Here is an 18,816-nt window from a genome sequence, read left to right on the forward strand (position 1 = left end):
ACACTTCCTCAGATCATCAAGTCCTAGTGATTAAACCCTAAAATATGGCACCAATACTAAACGAGAATAAAATGTAAATCTATATTCCTAGCTTTACAGGAAGAATAGAGAACACGTGATACTTTTGGGAAGGATACAGTGTCATTCCTTGAAAACCATCTGAGTTCCTATTCAGGTGAACGCATTTTGTGGAAGTGACTGCCCCCGGCTGATTCAGCTGGCCTTTGTTCTGCCCCGAGGCATTCATGTATCCCTTGTGTGGCTGCCTTGAATTTCATTACTGCTGGGTTTCAACGGGTGAAGTCCCTGACTTCCTTCCAAGTGGTATTGAAAAGGCTCATTCATGAATGTTTTGAAGGACTTGAGATACCCTTCACAGAAATTACAACACATTCATGAACTGAACTCTTCCCCCAGGAAGTTGTAAAGCTGTAGCTCTGCCTGCCATGGTTTCTGCGAGTGTGGGAGGATTGTGTTAGACAGCGAACATCACCAACCACGCGGTCACAAGGAAGCGCATTGCAGAAAATGTGCAGGCTTTACACATCTCAGAATAGACCGTGTCTCTCCGAGGTATGAGTTCAGGAGCTAGAAAAAGCACCAAAATCATCCAGATTTTGTGACCAAAATAATCACAGGAGGGTACTAACACGAACTCTCCCAAACCCATTATTCTGAGTTAACGCACTAGAAACTGTTGGTGACAGAGAGATGCTTCCGGAACGTTGTCAGAAGCGGGTCCTTGCCCATCTTTAATGGCAGCCTGAGGCTGATGGTGTTGAGATACGGAATGGGGGGCAAAGTACGAAAGAAAGAGCAATGGCTTAGGGTCCGGAGACCGTGGGTCTGTCTTAGCGAGACCACTAATATGTGGCATGAACTTGGGCAATTCATGTCACCTTCCTAGGCCTTTGTCTCTTCATCTGTAAAATGAAGAGAATGGACTCAAAGTCTTTCTCAGGGTTGTGTAGTTTTGGCAAGAAATTAGGAAGGAAAGGGTCTGGGAGCTGGAGTTCCTTAAAAGGAGTGATCTATGTAGGCTCCCCGATAAGAGGCGTGGGTGGACAGGAATGAACATGAGGGCACTGAGCCTCTTTAAGTGCAAGAAAGGAGAGCAGAGAAGGAGAATGGAAGGACACGGAAACCTCAGAGCCATGCAGAAAGTCATCCTTGAATTCACATCTGAATTGAAGTGTCAGCAGAAGCAAAGGCTATATACAACCAGTTTTTATTCAACCAGCATCCTCGGAGGATAACATCTAATTTATCACACTAAAGGCGATGTGAGCACAATGAGGTGGTGAGGACGAGCCCTCCAGAGGCTCACTGCCTAACTGGGAGACAGCTACACGTGACTCTAAGTGTGATGAGTGCTATGGGTGGCTTTTGGTACTCATAAAGGGCTGTGGGAGATATAAGGGAGAGATTAATACTGGTTGGTGGGCTTGACCAGTGGAAAAGGAGTGGTGGGGAAGACGTATGAAAGGCGATAAATAGATTGGTTCCAGATTTTAGAGAACCTCAAGGTCCAAATACTACAATCTGAGTTTTATTCTGTATGCAAGGTATACCCAATTGAAAAGTGTTTTAGAAGCATTGGGGTAGCAGTGTGTAGCATGACTAAAGACAGAGATACCTCAAGATGCCATAAAAATATTCTAAATGAGAAGTAATGACAGTGGAAAGACAGTGCCACTCTGGAGGCCAAATCAATGGATTTTCAGTGTGTGATTAGATACGGATGGTAGGAAGAAAAGATGAGAGCCAAGGTGACTGACGTTCAAGTGCATTGTGTAAAGAACTAGAGAGATGTCGGCAATGTCATGTCAGCAACCAAAAGAGAGAATGACAGAGGAGGAGTGGATTTGGGGGCCAACAGGAATAGGATGTATTCAGTATTGCATATGTTACATTTGAAGTGCCTATAGGTTTTTAAAAGTGGGCGGGGCGGGGGGGGGGCAGGCACCTGCGTGGCTCCATCAGTTAAGTGTCCCACCTGATTTTGGCTCAGGTCATGATCTCACAGTCGTGGGATCGAGTCCTACATGGGGCTCCACACTGAGCATGGAGCCTGCTTAAGATTCTCTCTCCCCCACCCCGCTCTCTACCCCTCTCCTCTGCTAGTACTCTCTCTCTCTCTTTCTCAAAATAAATAAATACACATTTTAAAAAAAGGGAGGGGGTTATAAACAGAAGTTAGAAGTATGGAATTAGGCCACAGGTTGAAAAAAAGCAAAGAAGTGAACCATCCATAGAGGCCGAGGGAGGCATAAGAAATTTCCATGACCAGGTGAATCTATTGTGTTGAGTTCAATAAAGAATTTAAGGGGAGCAAAGTCTGAGAAGAGGGGATTGCATTTCCTAGGTAGGAAGTAACAAGGTGACTCTCCAGCTTATTGAACAGCCAAACTCCTGTTTCCTTGGGAGATAAGTTGTTACCTAACTTCAGAAGTAGGTTATTTTTCTAACAGCCAAAGGAGCTAGCTAAGGCATCTTGGTCTTTAATTAACTTTGACTAAAGGAGAAATTTTTTAGAGAGAGAAAGAATTTTGTTTTTACTGGCATTTAACAAGTATGGAAAAAAGAACTAACTTCACTGAACTTTAAGTGTTTTATGACTTGTTTGAAGGTAAGAAAATGTTTATATTTTCAATATTTTCCAATATTTATATTGGGCCAAAATCTACTTTATAATGGCATAAGAAAATATAGTAACATCATTAGCTAAAAAACGTAGGTGTTATAGTGCTTTTAAATCTCCATCTTCGTGTGTGTGTGTGTGTGTGTGTGCATGTGTGTGTGTGTGTGTGATTCATAACTTATTTTAGATATGATCAGCATAGGGGCGCCAGGGTGACTCAATCAGTGAAGCCTCTGACTTCAGCTCAGGTCATGATCTCACAGTTTCTGAGTTCCAGCCCCATGTCAGGCTCTGAGCTGATGGCTCAGAGCCTGGAGCCTGCTTCAGATTCTGTGTCTCCCTCTTTCTCTGCCCCTCCCCCGCTCATTCTCTCGCTCTCTCGCTCTCTCTCTCCCTCTCTCTCGCTCTCTCTCTCTCCCTCTCTCTCGCTCTCTCTCTCTCCCTCTCGCGCTCTCTCTCTCTCTCAAAAAATAAACAAACATTTAAAAAAATTTTTTTAAAAGATATGATCAGCATGTAACCTGTTAGTTTCAGGTTTACAACATAATGGCTCAATATTTATGTATGTTAATTACACAATGATCCTCTCAAGTCTAGTTAACATCTATCATGATACATAGTTACAAGTTTTTTTCTTTGATGAGAACTTTTGAGATCCACTCCCTTAGCCACTTTCAAATAAGCAGCACAGTATTAACGGTAGTCACCACGCTGTGCATTACATCGCCCTGACTTATTTACAAGTAAAAGTTTTACCTTTTGACCTCCTTCACCTATTTCACCTGCACCCCCATCTCTGGCAACCACCAAGGTGTTGTCCCTTTGTGAGCTCAGTATTGTTTTGGTTTGTTTTGGTTTAATTCCACATATAAGTTTCCAACTTCTTGACCTTCCTGCATTTGGGACTTGCCTGGTAAATAAGCCACCATCTTTAAAACAATGAGAATGGGCATTTGTGGAAGAAATTATCCATTCTCCTTTTTTCTTTACCAAGACAACCCTCTATTACTGGGGCAACTAGGTACCCAGATTTAAAAACAAATCTCTCTGGTTCCCCAATCTGGTTCTCAGATTTACCAATCTCTTTGGACTCTTAGTGTATCCATACAACTGAGTTCTGACCAATTAGATGGAGCACAAATTGTTAAAATTGTCAGAAGGAATTTCCAGAAAGTTTACTTAAAAGAGGAACAGACAGCTAAGAAAACTCCTTTTGATCTTTCCTTCTTCTTTTCTGTTTCTTTCATAGAATTTGACCTTATGGCTAAAGCTCCAACATCCATTTTAGACAATGAAATGACCTCAGCTATGGTAGAGCACAAGGAGCTTGGGTATCCTTTGCTTTGTGGAGATGCCATGTCATGTTTCGAGAGCCACACCTGGGTTTCTTTTACATGAGAAAATCAAATTTTATGTGTTTCAGCTACTGTTATTCTGTGTTTTCTGTTATTGTAGCAAAAAACCTAATCCTGACACAGTATGGTCTAAATAGCCAAGAAGAACTTTTCATGAAGGAAGCTTGGTCTGTTCCATATGTCCTGTTTAAACAAAACCATTTTCATTTCTTGGATGTTCTTTTTCTCCAGTGTAGTTAAGAACAAATTAGACCAACTACCTGGACATTTTGAGTTGTTCAAATACTTTTGGTTTCATTTGTACATAAAAACATACCCTACAGGGTGCCTGGGTGGCTCAGTTGGTTAAACGTCCCAACTTCGGTTCAGGTCATGATCTCACGGCTGGTGAGTTCGAGCCCCACATGAGCTCTGTGCTGACAGCTCAGAGCCTGGAGCCTGCTTCTGATTCTGTGTCTCCCTCTCTCTCTGCCCCTCCCCTGCTCATCCTCTCTCTCTCTCTCTCTCTCTCTCTCTCTCTCTCTCAAGAATAAACATTAAAAAAAATTTTTTTAATATATCCCAGATGACCAAATATCTCTTGTTGTCTTATTTTGGCACAACTCAAATAGATCCGTAAAAGGTTCTGTGAAATAAATATCCCCAGGTTATGATTAGTAGCAGTGTGAAAAGTTCCAACCAATGGGTTTCATAATGGAAAATCAAGGGTAGGTCAATAAAAGGTCAAACTGCTGGAAGGAGTGCTATTTAAACCTGGGACATCACACTGGGATTTGTGAATGATGAGAGCTGAGGCAAACATCTTTCTTCCCTGTGGCTTCCATGCCCTGGCTCATCCTTTTCTTAAGTGTTTCCCAATCCTTAGCTTCAATGAATCTGTGTCCTCACGGCCCCTTTCTTCCCCTCTGATCATTTTATTTCTGGATATTTTATTATCTTCTTCTCATCTTTCTGCTCTCCTCCAGTCCCTTCTTCAAAGTCAATCTTATTCCAGACTCCTTTCTTTCTGTTAATAGTATTAACCTTCTGTTGGTGGATCATTTAATAACAAAAAGACTAACAATACCCTTGGTGGACCTGACTGGTTCAGTCAAGGAGAGCACGTGACTTGCTTGAGTTCAAGCCCCATGTTGGGGGTAGAGATTACTTAATAAATAAAAGTGGCACCTGCTTGGCTCAGTCGGTTGAGCATCCAACTCTTGGTTTCGGCTCAGGTGATGATCTCATGGTTGGTGAGTTCGAGCCCTGTGTCAGGTTCTGCACTGGCAGTGGAGGCTGCCTGGGATTCTCTCTCTCTCTCCATTTCTATCTGCCCTTCCCCTGCTTTCATGTGCACCGATGCTCTCTCTCTCTTTCTCTCTCAAAATAAATAAATAAACTTTTATCAATATAAATAAATAAATGAATGAATGAATAAATAAATAAATTGGGGTTTTTTATTTTTAAAAATAAAATAAAATAAAAATATCCTTTTCTTCCCCTTGTTCACCAGCCAGCCACCAAGTTCTATTGTTTTAACTTCCAAAATGTCATTCAGATTGACATCCTTTCCATCCTCATCTCCGTCTCCTTTTTTAAAAAATGTTTATTTATTTGTTTTGAGAGAGAGAGACAGGGGAGGGGACAGAGAGAGGAGAGAGAGAATCCCAACATGGGGCTCGATCTCACCGATCTCATGAAACATGAGATCATGATCTGAGCTGAAATCAAAAGTCTGACCCTTACCCGAACGAGCCACCCAGGCGCTCTGCACTTCTCCTTCTCCTTAATCCAGACCCTCATGACCATTCCCCTGAGCAGTTTTTATAGCCCGTTGATTCGTCTCGCTTCTGATTCCGGTGTCTTCCCTCTTCAGTCGTCCTACACGTTGCTGCCAGAATTGTTTCCTGACAGCGCGACTTGGTAAATCTTCCCATAACACTTTCATTCATTCAAGAGCTATTTTCTAGATGCCCACGAGGAACTGTGAATAACAGGGGGCCCTGTGCACATGAATATAAATTAGACCCAGTGCTAGCGCAGGTGGTGGGTTACCAAGGCACAAACAGGTTAACATACTACAAGGGTACAGAGCAGGGGATGACAGCACAGCTCTGGGATTCAGGTAAGGCTTTCTGTAAGTAATATCTGAGCTGAGTCCTGAGCGTAGAATAGGTTTTGGCCGGCTGATGATGGTGGAAGGGAGAGGGGAGGAAGTAACCTAAGCAAAGGAAACATCAGCAAAGGCTTGGGAGCACCAATGACTTGTGTGTAGAGAGAAACACAAGCAGCTGTTTCTAGAATGTGAAGTGTGACGCCATGGTCAGGGGGTGAGTCCAGAGAGGTGGCCTGTGTGACCTTAAACATCTTCAGATTTCACTTCCTCCTGAAATTAAGGACTAATCAACCTTGCTTAGTTTGCTTAAAAGTGAGAAAAGTCTCCTTTTGTCTATTTTCTTCATCAATGCCACTTTTCATATTTTGCTTGCAGTCTAAAGGACTGCAGGGAGGGGACAGGGCTTGGTAGGTTGGAGTCATAATGTGCTAATAAGGCCTAACTCCACATGACCTCCTTGACGATTTCCACCAGAGGCTAGATTTGCGTTGAATGTTGGCTTTCCGTTTCTCTTCGGTAAAGCTTTCCCAGACGACTAGAGTCTAGAGTTGAAGAACTTTCCCGTATGTGATCAGTGAAGCATTCTCCTCTTTTAGCTCCTTAAATTTCTTCTCCTTACATTGACTGGTATTGGGAGACCCCGTGTCTCATTCTTCGTGATGTGGTTTTGTTCCCTTAGATGTAGTCAGTGAGAATAGTCCTGGCAGCAGCCACGGATTTGATTTATATTGGACACATCTGTCAAATCTTGTTACGAATCCAATCCTTACCACTATCCTAATTAGTTGAATCTTTTGCTCTCAGCCATACCCTATTCTTCTCTTTCTTGCACCAGATGGCACCTGGAAGATTTGAGCCATTCAGGACCATAGACCTGCACAGAGGTATGCTGGAGCATTCTAAAGTAGTTAATTATCGAGCACCCGCTCTATGCTGCTTCTCTACCCAGGACACTTTGAAATCCTTTCAAATTCAGCTCACCTATCACCTCCTTGGTGAAAGAGCTGACTTCCTCAGGCACAACCAGTCACTTTGAACCCCCCCTAGCTTTGTAGCTATGTATCTATTCTAAAACCTAGCACTTTGTATTCTGGTTAACTATTTATATTTCTGTCTCCCCCACTAGATGGTGATGTCCTCAAGGGCAGGGATTATGACCTGTTTACCTTTGTGACATTCATTCATTCATTCAATACATTTTTTAAAGTTTATTTCTTTATTTTGACAGGGAGAGAAAAAAGAGAGAAGGTGGGTCAGAGAGAGAGGGAAAGAGACAGAATCCCAAGCAGGCTCCGCACTGTCAGCACAGAGCCTGATGCAGGGCCTGAACTCACACACCGCGAGATCATGACCTGAGCCGAAATCAGGAGTCAGACGCCCAACTGACTGTGTCACCTAGGCACCCCTCAATATATTTTTTTAAAATACCTACTACGTATCAGGAGCTAAACATACATCTCCTCCCCATATACAAAAGAAACACATGACGGGCTCCAGCAACACACATCGATAAACAGGTAATTTTAACTCCATTTTGAAAGTGCAATGTTGAACATAAAAAGGAGCACATAAAAAGGGTACCTCACTTTGCGGACCAGGGAGGGCTTCCTGGAGGAAGTATCATCTAAGCTGAGCCCAGAAGGATTGGGTAGGTGTTAGTCAGATATAAAGTGGATGGAGAATAGAATGGGAACAGGGAGGGCAAAGTATTCTGAGACACAGAGGAAATAGCTCAAATCCCAGAGGGGAGAAGACATATTGTATGTAGAGGTTGAACATCCTTTAGCCTATCTAGAGCTAAAAGGAAAGTGTTAAGATAAAGCTAGAGACATAAAGGGGGCAAAATCATAAAAGGACTCAAGGATGGGTTCTCTGGTTTATTCAAATTTGTTTCTCTAGTGCCTAGCAAAGTACTTGACAAACCAGTAGCTGACCGATGTCTGTGGAGGAGAGGAAGGGAGGGATGGTCCAGCACTCCAGTAGGGTACATACGTGATATGAAATGCAGACCCATTTGCCCTCAAGGCCATGGGAAAGACAAGACACATCTGTCAAAATAAGTAAATAAAACCAGGCCCCATTTGATTAAATACCAAAAGAGAGTGGTATTCAGCAAACACAGTTAACTCTGGAGAGATTGCTGTCCCCAGGACGTGGCCTACGCCAAGGCCTACGAAGCCTACGTCAAGAAAAAATGGGACCCGTTGCATCTGTGGGATGAGTATGGTTTAAACAGGAAGAAAAGAAAGAGGACATTCTGAATTTTACCCCATGGAGGTGAGGGCATGGAGAGACAAGGTGAAGGAGAAAGAAAATCCCTTGCAAATTTTTCTTGGTTCCTCTTCCAGTCAACCTCTGTCTAACGAAGAGATGCTTTGAGGATAGCAACATATTTGCAGAGAGGTCCCACCGCATAGGGCATGGGGTTGTCTAGGAAGACCTGCTCATGGAATCAGAGCCCAAGAGACTCAGGTTCATAAACTTGACCTGAAGTGAACACACTTTCTAGTATGGATGTGTGTTCCGGAAAAGAAAAAAAAAAAAAGAAGCACGGATATACAAAATGTGCTCTGTGTTCATTGTTCAGCTAATATAAAAATACCGTTTTCCAAACAGGATCATCTTGGTTTTGCAAAAGCAACCAACACCCTGCCAATTTCAAGAGATAGCTAACCAAGAACATTCTAGATCAACAAGTCTATGGATAGTTCCTGGGAGCCTGTGTAATGGAATTTGACTTCTACTGTCCTGGCTAAGTCTTCTATTAGATGTGCTGCCACATTGTCTCTCCTCGTATAAACACATTCCTGTTGCAACTTGCGTGTCACAGTTGGAGGTCTTTGACTTTTTGTTTTTCCAATTTTAGTGTGTGAAATTATTTTCTCTGAATGTAATGGTTCATATTCTATGAAATTAAAACTTATTTTCCCCTCATGTTTTTTTTTTTTTTTTCTTTTAGGCTTTAAAGATTTTTGGCATTCTTTTTCAGTCTTGGCTATTGTTTGCAATACTCCCAAATTTAGAATAATCCCGAAATTTTCTTATTGAGCTTTTTCTTCCTTTCTCTCTTAGAAAATCCTTAAATTTTGACCATCACATTCATGCTGTTTATTTATAGACTATGACTTAAAAGGGAGGGCTGACTCTAGAATTTCAAAATATACTTGCAGACAAATCCTGACCAGATTTATGATTTCCCTGCCCATCCTCCTTTTAAACAGGCTAACCATACTGTTATATTTGCTTTATGATAATTTTAGCGGTTTTTAATCCTCCTTTCCAAGTCAGTTTGAATTAATATTGCAAATAAGATTTTATAAAATAGGAGTATGATAAAAATATTTCTTAATCATTAGGTAACATTTACAAGCCGTGGTATGCCCCAGCTGCCTCCTACCAGCTTGCCATAGCTGGCTATTATTAACTTTTGAAGAAATTTATAAACCATTTGCTTTTAGCTTAGTGTCTTAAAATCTGCCATGGTGTGAGTATTTATACCAGAGAAATCAGCAAACCCTACAAATTGGGATTCATTCTTTCTACCCCTACCAAAACCAGTTGTTAAATATTTACCAGCACACCACTGACTATCATTCAGGTAATTAAAAAAAAAATAGATCTGTAGTTTGTGCTTTCTTAATATAGAGCTTTTAAAAATGTCTCGAATAGGCTTTTGTGATTATGGGACATTTATGTTTACATAAAATTCATCCTGTGCTACAATATCGTAGTTCCTGGTCCTCTTGGTAAGACTTCTATGAATGCATAGGATGCTGTCGTTCGGCTAGAGCAAGGGCTTGCTGTAAAGTCAGAACATCTTAAATGTGAGCTCTAGCACAAATATTATTTGCGGTATAAGCAGCCAGGTGACTCTAATCTCTCTAAATGCAATGTCATCTCCTGTAACACGGGTATATTAACATTACCTAATGCATGTAAACCACTCAGCACAATTCTACTTGGCATTGACTCCATTTTACTGAATCCGAGAGGTCATTGCTTAAAGGATGGACCATTATTTTATGTACCACAAAGAATAAGAAACATTGTCAGTTAAACTATAACATAGTTTTGGTTTTTTTTTTAATTTTTTTAACGTTTATTTATTTTTGAGACAGAGAGAGACAGAGCATGAATGGGGGAGGGGCAGAGAGAGAGGGAGACACAGAATTGGAAGCAGGCTCCAGGCTCTGAGCCATCAGCCCAGAGCCCGACGCGGGGCTCGAACTCACGGACCGTGAGATCGTGACCTGAGCTGAAGTTGGCCGCTTAACCGACTGAGCCACCCAGGCGCCCCTTTTTTTTTTATTTTAGTAAATTGTATCTCCCTTTCAGAGGTGTTAAAATGTGGGAAAATATATCTTAGGGTCAATGGTATATGACAATGAACTCTCAAACATTTTCTACAATGAGAACACGTGACAATGAGAAATTTTCTCGGTAGGCTCCATCTATTGTGGGAATAGTAGTTTAGGGGGCATTCTGGACTAACCGATATAAAAGAAATCCGGTTGGAATGATTCGATCACATTCTTATCTAAGTACTGCTGTGCTTTTAGTTTCTAAACTTTTGGAACAATATACACATTTTCTTTTTTTAAAAAATGCAGATAACACCACACTTTTCTGTGACATTGTCAAAAGTATTTTAAATGAATTAATTTTGGTAGCAGCACCTGCATCCATACTTTACTCTGGCCTGCTAGTCAATTTATTAAAAAATCACAAGTGATATTGATTACCAATGATTTATTTCTCGATAATCATGCCCTCCCTCTTTCTGCTGAGTCGCTTCTGAATTTAAAAGGTAAACGAAACTAAAACATATTTCAATATTTTCTGTGTGAGCCATGGTAAATTCTTTGCTCCTAACAGAAAAACAGTAACATAGAGCTACATATTTATTTGGTTGTCTTTCTTGCCAGTTAGGTTGTTTATATCTTCTTGGGAAAAGAGCCATTGTATTGATATGTCTGCCTGCTACTTAAAGGGTGAAACTTAACTGTGACATTGTAGGAAAAAAAATGATCAGGGATTATACGAACTCCACATTCATTAAATTCAAAATACAAATAGCAGATAATTTATGGTGGCTTATGAGTAACAATGTACATGGCAAAAAATGCAAGGAGACAATAAACACTGGTTTTTAAAAAGATCAAGTCAAAGCAAACCGAAGTGTTGAATCCATTTTAAAAACCACTTCTTCTGAATAAACGTTGTGTTTGAAAAGTAATCATTTGTAAGCAGGAAAATAAATCCGGTAATCATTTGTAAGCAGGAAAATAAATCATTTGTGGTTGCAGAATTTGAAAAACCAACGCTATGACTTTTAGATTGTCCAGTAATTTCTTTGCGACTAGTAATTTTTAGAATTTAGCTATGAAACACTTTTGCTATTACCTCCAGATGCTTAATGAGTGATGATAATATAGAAAAGAAGTAAAAACAAGGAGCGTTTATTATGTAGTTTATGCTTTATGTAATTCTAGGAGTCTTGCACACCAAATGTCGTTTCACCATTAGGATAAGGAAACTATTTGCCGACCTTCGTTTAATCGGAGAAGAGACTTGTATTGTGTGCTTTGTGGAATAATTGTCGATTTTTGAAGTTACTACCATTAATGTTGCTATGAACTGAATATAGATGTTGTGTGGAAACGAGCCACCTACATTTTATTTTTTTTTTTAATTTTTTTTTTCAACGTTTTTTATTTATTTTTGGGACAGAGAGAGACAGAGCATGAACGGGGGAGGGGCAGAGAGAGAGGGAGACACAGAATCGGAAGCAGGCTCCAGGCTCCGAGCCATCAGCCCAGAGCCTGACGCGGGGCTCGAACTCACAGACCGCGAGATCGTGACCTGGCTGAAGTCAGACGCTTAACCGACTGCGCCACCCAGGCGCCCCTACATTTTATTTTTTAAAAATATGTATAATCTCATCTTACATTTTTATTAACTAATTTAGCCACATATTATGACGCCTTGGGCAACTGCTGTCATTCTATTTACATTTATCTATCCTGTTCCTCTTCCCATTTTGATCACTGCATCTTCCACACTGACTGTGTACTCTCTGAGTTCATGACTCTATAGTATATACAGCCATTCTAGCTAAATTACATTTCCCTCCCCCCCCCCCCCAAATTTACCCTTTGGACAACAATATTTTTTGTAAGGTATGACATTAAGCTCCGTAAACCTGCAAAAATCCATTTCGAGATTCTTTTTTCCTAAAGAAATTAAATTTCAAAAGTACTGAGATGTTAAGCAATGAATAAAGCAAGGGAATAAATAATTCACTAATGTATTAATAAATATTTCAGCGCTGAGTGGAGTCCTGGTTAATGCATGTTAATATCTTAGTAAGTGAAATTCTTTGAATGTTTTATATGTTACAACTTAAACTATTTAGTATTACTGGCCATGGATCTATAGATAAAATATTTAACAGAAGTCAGTAATGAATATGAAAAGAACACTTTACAGATGTTTTAATAAATGAACTCAACAGTAGTAGAAGACATTCAAAGGCAAAGACATGTATTTATCACACCCTCACTCTGATTTCATTGTACTTACCAGGACTCTTTTTACTTAAAATAAAGCATCAGGGTGAATTCTGAACACAAATATTAAGAGGACTGTTGCTATGTCAATAAACTTATAGCTTCTCTTTATGTTCCATATATGTCCCTGAAACGTTGTCTTCAGATGGATCTTTTAAACTCATGTTTTAGGGATGCCTAGGTGGCATCAGTAAAGTGTCAGACTTTGGCTCAGGTCATGATCTCATGGTTCGTGAGTTCGAGCCCCGGGTCCAGCTCCACACTGACAGCTCAGAGCCTGGAGCCTGCTTCAGATTCTGTGTCTCCCTCTCTCCCTGTCCCTCCCCCATTTGTGCTCTGTCTGTCTGTCTCTCTCTCTCTCTCTCTCTCTCAAAAATAAGTAAATGTTAAAGAAAATTAAAAGAAAAAATAAACTCATACTTTATTTTTACTACTTCCATCTTTAGCAGTTCAGTTTTTATTTTTATTTATTTATTATTTTTTTAATTTTATTTTTTATTTTTTTAAATGTACACCCAAATTAGTTAGCATATCGTGCAACAATGATTTCAGGAGTAGATTCCTTAGTTCCCCTTCCCCATTTAGCCCATCCCCCCTCCCACAAGCCCTCCAGTAACCCTCAGTTTGTTCTCCATATTTATGAGTCTCTTCTGTTTTTTACCCCTCCCTGTTTTTATATTATTTTTGTTTCCCTTCCCTTATGTTCATCTGTTTTGTCTCTTAAAGTCCTCATATGATTTTTGTCTTTCTCTGACTGACTGATTTCACTTAGCGTAATACCCTCCAGTTCCATTCACGTAGTTGCAAATGGCAAGATTTCATTCGTTTTCATGGCTGAGCAATATTTCATGGTATTTATATACCACATCTTCTTTATCCATTCATCCATCGGTGGACGTTTGGGCTCTTTCCATACTTTGGCTACTGTCGATAGTGCTGCTATAAACATGGGGGTGCATGTGTCCCTTCGAAACCGCACCCCTGTATCCTGTGGATAAATGCCTCGTAGTGCAATTGCTGGGTCGTGGGGTAATTCTATTTTTAGTTTTTTGAGGAACCTCCATACTGTTTTCCAGTGGCTACACCAGCTTGCATTCCCAATTAGCAGAACTGACAATATCGTGTAGGATGACGGGTTTATTAGCACTGTCAACTGCAAACTGTCCCTTGGGTCACTGTACCACGCATTAGTGTTACCATACACATGCTCACATTCAATCAGTTAAGTCTGATAATCTAACTAACGTGTGTGCACAGCAGACTATGATTTCAGAAACTGTTTTAAGGCCGGGCACTTTGACATTTTGGGCCTGATAATTCTGTTATGGAGAAACATAACATGTCCTGTCTTGTACCCCGTAGGATGTTGAGAAGTATCCTGGCCTTTACACACCAGATGCCACTAACTGCTCCTGCCCCTGGCTGTGACAACCAAATGTATCTCCAAACATTGCCAAATGTCCCCTGGGGGAATAAAAATCATCCCCTGTCGAGAACCACTGGTTTTACAGTTACATTTTTTCTAGAAGGAACTTAGGAGTCATAACACAAGAAAGTGTCAAAAATCCTTTACTGTAACAGAAAGTGCCTAGTAGTCTATACTGATCAATCCTGTAAGATCAACTTTATTGAAATATAACTTACATAGATTAAATTACATAGATTTTCATTCCACAGTTTGATGAGTTCTAACAAATATATACACCCAATGTAGCTTTGACCCCAGTCAAGATATGGAACGTTTCTGGGGGTGGGGGGTGGCTGGCTGGTTCAGTCTGTGGAGCATGTGACCATTGATCTTATGGTTATGAGTTCAAGCCCCATATTGGGCATAGAGACTATTTGAAGAAAAAAAAAAAAGATATAGAACGTTTCCATCACCTTAGGGAGTTTTCATCCTGCCACTTTGTTTTGTCAATCCCAGCCAACACTAATCCAACCCCTCTCCCAGAGAAGCACTGACTTCTATTGTAATAAAGTAGTTTTGGCTGTTCTAGAATTTCATATAAATGGAACAGGCAAGTATGGACTCTTTTGGACTCTTTTGTGTCTGACCTCTTTCACTCAACCAAATCTCTGTGAGATTTATGCATATTGTTGTGTATATTAGAAATTTATTAATTTTTAAAAATATTTCAATGTTTTTTATTCATTTTGGAGAGAGAGAGAGAGAGCACGCTAGTGGGTGAGGGGCAGAGAGAGGGAGACACAGAATCCAAAGTAGGCTCCAGGCTCTCAGCTGTCAGCACAGAGCCCAACATGGGGCTCGAACTCATGGACCTCGAGATCATGACCTGAGCTGAAGTCAGATGCTTAACCGATTGAGCTACCCAAGCGCCCTTGTTCACTTTTATTTCTCAGTAGTGTCCATTTGTTTGGTTATACCCAACTTGTTTATTCATTCACCTATTGATGGACTTGGGGTTGCTTTCAGTTTGGGGCTTTTACAAACAAAACTGTTTTGAACTTTCATGCACAAGCCTTTGTATAGACATATATTTTTTATATCTCTTAGTAAACGCCTAGAGTTGGCATTGTTGTGTCAGAAGATAGGTGTTTTATTACCTTCAAAGATAGGTGGTTGTACCATTTTACACTCTTACCAACAATGCATAACATTTCCGGTTGTTACATACTCTCCTCAACACTTTGTATTGTCAGCCATTTTAATTTTAGCTGTTTTCATGATTCTGTAGTCGTAACCCATTGATTTTAGTTTGCTTTTTTCCTGATAACTAATGGTGTTGGGCATATTTTTATGTGCTAATGGATCATTCATGCATCTTCTTTTGTGAAGTTTTTGTTTAGGCTTTTGTTCATTTTCGAATCGGGTTACTTTCTTGTAGTTGAATTGTAAGAGTTCTTTATATATTCTGGATACAAGCACTTTGTCATATGTGTGTGTATGTGTATATGTATATATATGTCCATGTGTCTGTATGCACACACACACACACACACACGAAGCATATATATATATATATATATATATATATATATATATATATATATACATGTGTGTGTGTGTATATATATGTATGTATGTATATATATGTATGTATATATATATGTATGTGTATATATATATATGTATATATACATATATATATGTATATATATATATGTTTATCCTGGTCTTGATAGATAGACTTTTTGTGACAGAAGCACTATAAAGATTGCATTTAGAGGACTTCATTATTTGAAGTAAGTCTTTATGAGATTATTTTTATAAAGCAACCAACTAAAGACAGATTTATTTGATTTCCATATAAATGGTTTGCCTACTGAAAGGCTGCATAATCCTAAATTATAGTTGCTACACATAAAAAAGAACCACTTGTTCCCCAACATAACTACTAATGACTCTGTAACTGTAAATGATCAAAAATTTAAAAAGCAACACTTATTTTATCAAATGTCCTGAGATGTTTCTCCTGGAGAGGCGTAAATGTATATGGTTCAATGTAAAGTAACTCCATAGACCGATATTAACACAGTGGAGAGAAGTGATGTTGGTAAATACAGTGTGCTACTTTGAAATATTGCTCACACAACATATAGAGTTTGAATACAATTTCTTTGGCTAGCGAAAACACCATTAACAAAAGATAATTAAATAATTATGGACTGCAGTAGAATCATAGACGTGTAGAAATTTAGACCTGGAAAGAAATCTAGAGACCATTTAGCCCAATATTCTCCTCTCACAATTGAATAAATGGAGGCAGAATAATGTAATAACCATTGTAGAACTACAGCAACATAAAGGGATTGCCAAGCAAGGCGTACATGGTTTGTATACAATGTACTATACTCTAGAGAGAGGTTATACCACACTATATAGATAGATTATACTATGCTACATCTACATATAAAATGTGAAGATATCATGGTGATGATGATGATGATGATGATGATGAAGAAACAGAAGATTCTTGCTATTCTTTGGTATACCTTCCCCCAGGGAATCCTATATTTTAAGATATCATACTGTTTGTTAAAGGAGGTTATAACTAGACATGAGTTATCTGGGTTGGGTTCCAGATTAGACCACCCCCAAGTGCACTATTTCTTAACAAGTCTGTATACTTTTCCATAGTTGTACTGCACTTATTCAAGGAAATGAAGGAGTAAATGGTACTTAGCTTCCTGGAGGGCCCTCGGAAAATAGCGAAGTTTGGAGTTAACATAGAAAGTCCCCAGCTTTGGGTGGTTCTACCCCCACTGTTTCACATTTCCAGAATTCAGTCAATTTCCCAGATATTACCACTCTGTGCGTTGAAAGGAAGCTCGAAGACACAAATGAATGCACGACATTCTTGCATCCTCAATAATTGTGTCACTGCCTTGCTTCTGAATGTCCCTCAGTGCCCACTGAATGAAGTTCATGCTTCTTAAATGAGAGGATTTAGGAGGAGGTCCTGGCACGGTGACTGGCACACAGTAGGGTACAATAAATATTAGCTCCCAACCTTTGTTTGTGGCAGTGGTGTTAACTTTTCAGGGAGGATTTTTTTCCACATTGAACCAGGTCTACTCAGATAAGCTCTCTCGCTGTGCTGGAAGGTGCCTTGTTTCTAAACTAGTGCTTCGCTAAGAGGACAGACACCCCTTTTAAAATCTTAGTTTTAGTGAGGACAGTCTCAGTGCCAATACCCTGCATTGAACAAGCCCAAGGCATAATCATCGTTTACCAGGTGGGGACTGGAGTTGCCCTGATTAACCAAGGCTGATGCATACTGCCTGCTGTTCAAGTGTAGCTAAGCAAGCTTGCTTCTCCGTTTCAGCCTCTCTTTCGTTTGTAGCACGTGCAATTTTCCTTTTGTCTCATGCTCCCTCAGCTATGATTTAAAAGAGTATTTCCTGGGGCACCTGGGTAGCTCAGTTGGTTAAGTGTCTGACTTTGGCTGAGGTCATGATCTTGCGATCTGTGGATCCGAGCCCTGTGTCGGGCTCTGTGCTGACAGCTCAGAGCCTGGAGCCTGCTTAGGATTTTATGTCTCTCTCTTTCTCTGCCCCTCCTCCACTCATCCTCTTTCTCTCTCTCAAAAATAAATAAACATTAAAAAAATTTTTAGAGAGTATTTCTTAGATTTTACCCAGCATTTTGAGATGCTTAGAGCTGAAAGATTGCCAGATATTTTTTGTCCTCCTTCTAGCTGGAAACGGAACTCTCTCAAAGTCTTTCTTTTTAAGACCTTCACATTTGGCTTTTATTCAGAATAAAGCTTTGAGGTATTTTTTTTTTTCCATTTTGAAGAAAAATACATAATGAAAGCACGAAGCCTGAAAATCTGAATGAAAATGAAATGAGTGCATACATTTAAAAGGGATAGAATCCTTGGCTTGCTTAATACAATAAGCAGTTTGCTCTCCAAGTGCTAGGGGAGGCCTCATAACGCGGTGGAAGAAAATGGATTTTTGCCTTCTGGGTTTGAGTTTTTGCCCTTCTTTTTACTCTTTATTTAACCCTGGTTATGTAATTTACTCCCTGAGAGACTTCGTTTTCACCTTTAAAATGGGAACAATGATACTTGTTTAACTCCCTTGCAGGGTTATTATGAGGGTCACAGCTTTCTGAGGTCTGTAGAACACAATGCAAATCATAGTGACTACTAGGCACGTTCACACAGTAACAGGACAGGCGAATTGCACTTACTTCTAGTTCGTGTATTGAAAGTTTCTGAGAATTTTGGGTTGGGCTGACCCAGTTGCTAATATTTTCTTTTTTAGTTTGTTTATTTATTTTGAGAGTGGTGGGGGGCAGAGAGGGAGAGAGAGGGAGAATCCCAAACAGGCTCCAAGCTCTGAGCTGTCAGCACAGAGCCTGATGCGGGGCTGGAACCCACGAACCGTGAGATCATGACCTGAGCTCAAGACAAGAGTCAGACGCTTAACTGACTGAGCCCTCCAGGCAGCCCTAATGGTTTTTTTTTTTTAAGAAAAGCTAAAGGCTGGATTAAACTCTTCACAGAATACTATGGTTAAATTATGTTGAGCATCTTATTCCCTATGTCCTGGATCAAGCTTGTTATCCTAGATGTAGGGAATAAGATAGAATTCTTAAAGTTATAGGAAATACGAGTAGACATATATTAGGAATAGATAAATTCCTTAGGTTAATGGAAAAAGAGCTCCTTCCTTTCCTCATCCAAG

Source organism: Panthera tigris, chromosome F3, assembly GCF_018350195.1.
Source record: "Panthera tigris isolate Pti1 chromosome F3, P.tigris_Pti1_mat1.1, whole genome shotgun sequence".
In the NCBI taxonomy this organism is placed as follows: Eukaryota; Metazoa; Chordata; class Mammalia; order Carnivora; family Felidae; genus Panthera; species Panthera tigris.